Below are 8,410 nucleotides of genomic sequence, written 5' to 3' on the forward strand. Positions count from 1 at the left end.
TGCAATCACATTGCTTGTTGTATCTTAAGTAAATACAATCCCTGATGGAGTTTTGTTGATACCTGTCTTAAAATTAATTTGTCTAAATAAAATATATTGTTTATGGGACAGTAGAGAAAAGCAACAACCATGAATTGAGTTTTTTTCAATATTTCTTTTTTCAAATAATAGTTCTCTGGTCACATTTGTGTTCCTTGCTAAGTTGTTGGCACTCTGGTTTGGGAATCCTTTGTCCAAGGGGTACAGGTTTAATTCCTGGCATTGCTAGTGTATTTGGGTTTTACCAGCTAAGTATTCACCGTGCTAGTTTGCATCTTAAGTAAAGCAATCCCTGCTGGAGCTTTGTTGACACCTGCCTTACAATAACTTGTCTAAGTAAAATACAATGTGTATTGAAGATTAGTGAAAATGGCTGTAAATCCATCTTGTTTTTTTTTTTCAATATTTTTTTCTTAATAGTTGTTCTACTCTGGTTGTAATAATGTTCTTGGCTAAGTGGAAAGCACTCTTAGTAAGAAATCCTTTGTCCATGGGGTACAGGTTTGATTCCTAGTATTGCCTGTTTATTTGTTTTAAATGGGGGTCAGTGATATTAGACAGATCTAAACCAGCTCTAAATAGGCAAATGGAGAAATATGCAAAAGGTAAGCAGGGAGGGTGTACAAAAGCACAAGATTTCTGGCCCCAAGCCCTTAATTGCAATTCTTGGCCAAAGGGTCACAAAGTGGAAATTAGCACTGCCAGTTTAGACCTTGATGTGTCAGTGCTGCCATACTTACTTACTTGCATATTGGTGTTGAGTTTGCCCACATTTTATCTTCATTACTATCTAAAATCATTTAGACATTCAGCAAACTGTCTCAAACCACAATTAGTATTGAATAGTTTTTGGGCCTTACTGACTTTCCCTTCATAGCAAAGGTTTATTGTTGTGTATAATGTAGATATTTTAAAGTAATCAATCATTAAGAAGTCCCTTTTAGTTTTATCAAGTTTTTGAGTAATAAACCTTTTTAATTACCTTAAAATATTTATTCAGGTCCTTTACTATTGGCTGCCCTTTATATTACAATAATGATTGAAATATATTGTGGCAACTAAAAATTTGGATAATCCAACCTATTTTACCATCTTAAGGTTGTTTACAAAGGTGTATGAAATATTTAAGTACTGACTTAGCTACAGAAAACTTCTAGATATAATAAAATGTAAGCAAGATGGCTCTTACTTTGACCATATCTATGGAAGCACTAATGAGAAAGTGGGTTATTTGATGCATTTGTAGGATTGAGTGAGATGAGAAATGAAGTGTAGGCTTGATGAGAGATGGATGGTGAATGTGATGAGGGATGAATGTTTTGCAAGAATTTTGGACAAGTTCTCATGTTGACAGTAGAGTGCAGAAGTAAAATTTGGTAATTTTTTTTCTTTGTTTCTGTTATGTTAGACAATGTTGAATATTCTAAAGTGAAGTTTCTTTTTTGTTCGGAATTGTGATGGCCCTAGGGCTTTAGTGCAATACAAATTACTAATGTTTATTCACTTTCTTTAAACAAACACAAGGTCTATGTCTCCTAGCTTTAACAAAGTCAAATGTAATTTTAAGACCAGGGATTTCAAAGTAGGTCAAATGAACTTCTGGTAAAAATGAGCAATTTATGAAACATCTAGATTAAAAAAAAGTCTTTTAGACAACAAAGAAGACAATTGAATAAAGAAAAGTACCTTATATCATAATTGTTGTGCACCCTTAACATAGAAATGAACAAAGCTTCAATTAAGATTCTGTTTTGTTTAAACAGACAGAAGGGACAAACCTCCAAGCTTTGACAAATACAATCTCACTTTGTGGCTACTATCTTTTCAAAGGGGACTTTTTTTGGATTTTTTCTATCCAACTAAAACTGAAAAGGACAGCATGATATACAAGTGACTTTCCAATTACCCTACATAGCAAGAGAAAATCATTAAGTTAGGCTATGCTTTATCTCAATCCCCCTACCAATGTGCAGAAATATGGCTCAAATTTCATATTTTCAATGCATTAAACCTCCTGTCACCTGTTTTTCTAGTTATTGTTTGTCACATTTGTTTAATTTACAGCTACATGGGATGAAGTTAGAGAGACAGATTGACAAAACAAATGGAAAATAGGAAATTTCAGCAATACATTTTTATATTGGGAGGATTGAGGGGTAAAGTAGAGCAAAGTTGAATATAAAATGTGTTACCAGCTATTATTCTAAAAATTATGAAGCATGAATTTTTTTTTTATTATGTTTCTTTCTCTTCAGGTCCTTCTCTAGGGCTTTACCAAATCAAACATTCTATGCCCAGAAAAATTAGCAACAAGATAGAGTCTATATACAAAGGCTTATGTTATTTAACTATGAATATGGAATTTATATGGCAATCAGGAACTGGATACAGGCTAAAGCAAGTAAAAAAAAAAGAATAAACTTCCCTAGTTAGCTCAAGAGACTTTTAATAGATTACTCTTCAGATAATTGTCTATGATACATAATTTAAATATTTACCCCTGTACAGTAGGGCGTTTAAACAATCTATCACAACTTAAGATACAGTATATTTAGATATGATGCTGATTTACAAATTCCAGGATTCTTTGTTGTAGTTTTCATAATTTTGTTGATAAAGTTTTATATATTCATCATATTTTATTTTATGTCATTAAAATTAGCCAAACTAAACTTCTCAATAGAACTTGAATGTGGTGGCTATAATGCACAAGTACTGCAAAAATCTTACAACACATTATGTGTTATGGTAACTGTTCAGTGAGAAAAAAATTATTTTCCCAGTTTGGCTTAATTTGTTATATTTTTGTGCCTATCAGAAATATTTTGTTAATTTTAGGCAGCTGTCCCCCCTCAAAAAATTCTTAAACATTTGCTGGTTTATACATAACTAGTATTCCACTGAAAAAAAAAAATTAATATATATTTTGCATTGAAGAAATATAAAGTCCTTTGGATTTTTTTTTATTAAGATTAAGCAGTTTGCTACTTTCTTTTGTTAGGCTAAGCCTGTAATAGTGCTTTGTTGTGAAGAGCCAAAATTTGTAGGGATTGCAAAGGCTAGCCTGAACAATATGTTATTACAAATTATTAGGTTAAACTTCTGTTTGGTAAAATTCTATTTTAGATAAATTTGTATTATCTTGAAAAAGGTTTAGGTTAGGAAAATGAAACTTTTAGGGATGGGTCTAGAGACTAAACTATATCATGGGAAAGTATTTTGGAGCATCTAACTCTACTCTTTCTCTCTCTTAAAAACGTTTGCCTTAAATTACCTTAAATCACATTGTCTAATGAAATAAGGATTAAATCCTGTAGAATTGCTGGTTAGTGATGATGACAGTTGGAAATCTCAATATTTGGTCCACACCCTTAAAAATGCTTGTGTTATAAAAGTGAAACCCTTGCAAAATAAATCTTCTACTTAAATGACAAGAAAAAAGCGTTTTTAGTGTCATAACTTTGCTCAATTTCAATTTATGAAGTTTCCAAGATTTGGAAACTTTCAGGATATACATTTCCCTATATTTAAACACAAAACACTGATATGGCTTAAAATTCTACTCAAATAACAAGAATTGCATTTTCAGAGCTAAAACCAGAGAAACAGAAACTGCTTGCTGAAAATTAAGGTAAGATGTTGTTTTACCAAAATTTTAATAGTTACAGACCAGTCCAGTATGCAAAATTCCAAGATTTAAAAACAGAAGAGGGTTATCATATAAGCTTAGCAATAGCTTCTCAGAGTATGTTTTTAGCTATGGATTAATCACTGAAAGTTTCATTCACCTAACATAACCCCAATCAAAGATAGCAAAAAGTAGCTAAACTGGAATTTGACTGGAAATTTAATCTATAGCCTGGTAGGCTAGTAGAATTCCAAATCAAAACAAAAAGAAGTCAAACTAGAATTTTATCCTCTGTTTAGGGTAGCTCAACAAAGCTAAAGTCTTATCATTTAGGACTTTTTTATAGATAATTTTGCTTTTACAGTATGAATACAACATTTTCCAATATATTACCTGAACAATTTAACCCAAGATTCCAGTAATTCAGACCCTTCCTATCTCTTCAAATATACCAGAGAGTATGCTAGATCATTTTTCAATTCTCTCTGACCTCAAACTAATGTGAAATATGTCAAATCCGGAGGAAATTAAGCCAGTGCTAAATCATTTAATTATAATAGAATGACACTCTTAACACTATACGGATGTTTTATGTTTGAAATTTTTTGCCCAAACCGACAAGTAAAAAGTGTTTTCGCGAACCAGTTTTGTTTGAGCTCAACCATATGTAATTTTTTCCGTTTTTGCGTTAAACATACAAGCTGGTTAAACCAAAGCTGTCATTGGTTAAACCAGCTGGTTGACGCGAAAAAAGGCCTTTAGTCGTAGCCGTAGTCGAATTTTGCATCTACCACTACGACTTGGCAAAAACATTTCGTTCAGATGGCAGATGGGTCTCAAAGTATCAGTCATAGGCGTAATAATAGTTCAGTTTGGATCAACTCACCAGCAAATAAGCCAACCAACCAATTACATGGTTTCGACCAATTACATCGAAAAATTTTGGCAAGAAATTTTTACAGTAATGGAGGGTGGGTAAATGGTACAGATAAAGGATGGCATTAAAGGTTGATTTTCTTGAAGAACATATTGTGCACGTGGAGAACAAAAGGTTTTTGTATGGTAAAACAGAAAAAAATTACAAGAATACTTCAATGAAGTAAAATGCATTGGAGGTAATTGGGAGGTCACTTGCTCAAAAGAAAAACGCAGGATTTTTTTTAGCTGCATTTTCAAATACCACTTGAAATGCTTGCTTAGTAAAACCAAAACAGATAGTCTCTGCGAAAGACAAAGCTAGCATAATACTTTTCCAGAATCGTATAAAAATGATTTCATTTCACTTGTTGATAGACTCCTGTCAAATTTCTTGCTACTAATCTTCAATATACCTACTTAAAACCTAGTTTTAGTTACTGGTGAGTTGATCGAAAATTGAACTATTATTGCACCTGTGACTGAGACTCAGAGACCTATGGGAACGGGAAGGATTTGCCAAGTCGTAGTCGCAGTCACGACTACGACTAAGCCGCGTGTGAATGTCCACTTACACTTGTCCACACTAACGTTTGTTGTAATCCTTGGTTCCCACTGATACAATTTATTTTAATGCAAAACGGCTCACGAATAGCAGTATGCAGGAAAATTATAAAAATATTCGACCAGAAATGACTCATTGCAGTCGTTCAAGTATAAAAAAATATTATGAGATATTTAAAAAGTATGCGCATAGGAATAGGCCAAATCAAGTTTTAAGAGCCCAGAAAAATATTAAATATTAAAAATATCACTTTTTTATTAACTGAAGGGAAGTTATAAGAGTTATCTTTTTTATGATCTGAAGTATCAAATTTTTCTTGGAGATCAGCGTGAATGTCTTCATAGAAATCCTCAGTTAAAATATCTTAAATAAATCTATCCTTGTCCACATAAAATAAGTCAATATTTCCTTATATTTCGGTTTTATGTATTCATAATGAAATTCATACGTCAGTAACTTAGGTAACTCTAATGCAGCGAGTCCAATATAAATAGATTTATCTAGATTTATTTTTGACTTGGCTGCTACCAAGAAATTCTTGCTAAAGATTATTTCCGATTTAAATTATGTTTTTTAATTATTTTTTGTCTTTGTTCCTCATTAGTGATTATTTCAATAATAGATCTTATTCTAACATTTCCCTTGGTTTTCTCAAAACAAGCATTATTCATGAGTTTAAAAAAATCTTTTTCGAAATCATTGGTTCCCTCTTGCTGTAATTTAGTATTATGATTTATATATTCTTTTAAATAAGGTGACTCAGTAGATGCTAGTATTCTATGCACTTACTTTAACATTAAGACATGTTTTAAATAAAATATTAAATTCTTATAATACACAACATAATCTATTGTATTATTTAAAGTTGGACTTAATTAATATTGAAAATGTTAAGGAGCTAGCGGTAATTTCTTATGTAAATTGTATAACTCAGTTGGATATTCTAAATCGTAAATGGCTCCTACAGTATATTATTATGTATCATTATATTCTACATAAATGATATTTCATATCATTTATTTTTTCATATCTATCAATATATTAGGAATAAATCCCTCTTTCTTTTTTCTTTTAATTCGTCAGTATTTTGAAATATATTGGAAGTATACTTAAAATTAATTTTTCAACAATTGCATTTTACTTTACATTCACTTTTAGCTAAATTTTCAGAATGCTTTTCTAACGATGAAGCCATAAAACGGAGTGAATCTATTATATGCATTTCGTATTGGGCTCCATTAACAGCTATTGTTTTAGAAAATGATATAAAACTCTCCGCTGAGTAAAGAATACCGTTGTCAGGTACTAATTCTCTAAGAAATAAGTGAGAGTCATATTTTGAGAGATTATGCATTACAATAGGATTATGTTTTAGGAATTCTAAAGTTTTCATTACAATATGCATAAGTAAATCCATGTATACTACCAGTCTGCTCGTGATCTAAATGAAAATTATTTTCTACTATTTCCTGTTCATAAATATGACAGCTTTTAATAATTGTATTATTCCATTTTCTCTTAGTTGTTATTATGTATAACCATGATCTCTTTGCCTATTTTCATACTCATTGGATATTTCTGTACACACTTCTGTTACTGTAGTTACATAACGTTCGCTAGCATCTTCACCAATGTGTTTGTAATATTCATTTTCTGTTGTATTAGAAGAAAAATATACTTGGAATCTTTAAGCCAATGGCTTTTGCTCTGCTACTTTAATTGTCTTTTCAACTTTCTTTTGATTAAATTCTTCATTATAAGATTCAAATTCAGCTGGTTTTGGCATATTGATGTTAGGATCTTCATAATTTTCTTTTTATTGTTTTTCCAATTTTTGTTGTTCATTAAAGTGTCTTTCAAAGAATATACATAGCCGAATTTTATGTCAATTTTTAGTTATTTGAGATGCACTGAATCTACTTAAATCTTTAATCAAAACATAATGATTATTGAAACGAGTGAATTAGTCACATATGTTGCAGTTTTTCCTAATCACGTATGACAGCTTTTAATAATTGTATTATTTCATTTTTCTCTTAGTTGTTATTATGTATAACCATGATCTCTTTGCCTATTTTCATACTCATTGGATATTTCTGTACACACTTCTGTTACTGTAGTTACATAACGTTCGCTAGCATCTTCACCAATGTGTTTGTAATATTCATTTTCTGTTGTATTAGAAGAAAAATATACTTGGAATCTTTAAGCCAATGGCTTTTGCTCTGCTAGTTTAATTGTCTTTTCAACTTTCTTTTGATTAAATTCTTCATTATAAGATTCAAAATCAGCTGGTTTTGGCATATTGATGTTAAGATCTTCATAATTTTCTTTTTATTGTTTTTCTAATTTTTCTTGTTCATTAAAGTGTCTTTCAAAGAATATACATAGCCGAATTTTATGTCAATTTTTAGTTATTTGAGATGCACTGAATCTACTTAAATCTTTAATCAAAACATAATGATTATTGAAACGAGTGAATTAGTCACATATGTTGCAGTTTTTCCGTTAATCGTAGTTTTAAGAATGTGAGCTCTAATCGCTTTATTCTCACTCATTTCAAACAAAAAAAAATTAATATTATACATGTTTTCAAATTTATAAATGTCTTAAATATTCATTGAAAAATTAGTAATCCCTTTAAAGGTGGATTCATTTTGATGTTTTTGATAGTTTGATAGTGTGTCAGCAAGATTTTTAGCTGGAAGAAGATAAGCGAGTATTGACCAAAAAAAAGCATTTATTATCAATTTTCTTATATTTATGCAAGCTTTTTTATTTTTCAAAAAATCAGACGATTCTTTATAAGTTTCTCCCACATAATTAGGTAATTTTTTCATTCGATAATGAATTCCATCGACTCTTTCAAATTGTAAGCCTGATCTGGGTGTATTCTTTGTGACTAATTTGTATATATTCCTGTGATTTTTATTCAGATGGCTTTGTTCGATTTCACTATTTTTACTAAAAATCCAGGAATAGTGTATAATAGTGCATAGGTTTTGAATTATCTTTATCTCTCTGAGAATAAAGTATTACGCGTATTTTTAACTCGAACTCTATAATTATCTCTATCATTCCTCTATTTTTAAAATCTCTAGCAACGGTGTCAAAAAGTATTCCAAAGTCACCACCATTTGCATTCACTGAAATACTAACTGAAAGTAAAAATTTTCTATAGTCCGTTGGATACTTGGACTATTATCTTGTTCCTCATCTTTAAAAATATCTTCAAATTATCGTATTTTTTCTAATTTATAAAT

Source organism: Artemia franciscana, unplaced genomic scaffold, assembly GCF_032884065.1.
Source record: "Artemia franciscana unplaced genomic scaffold, ASM3288406v1 PGA_scaffold_1180, whole genome shotgun sequence".
NCBI classification, from domain to species: domain Eukaryota; kingdom Metazoa; phylum Arthropoda; class Branchiopoda; order Anostraca; family Artemiidae; genus Artemia; species Artemia franciscana.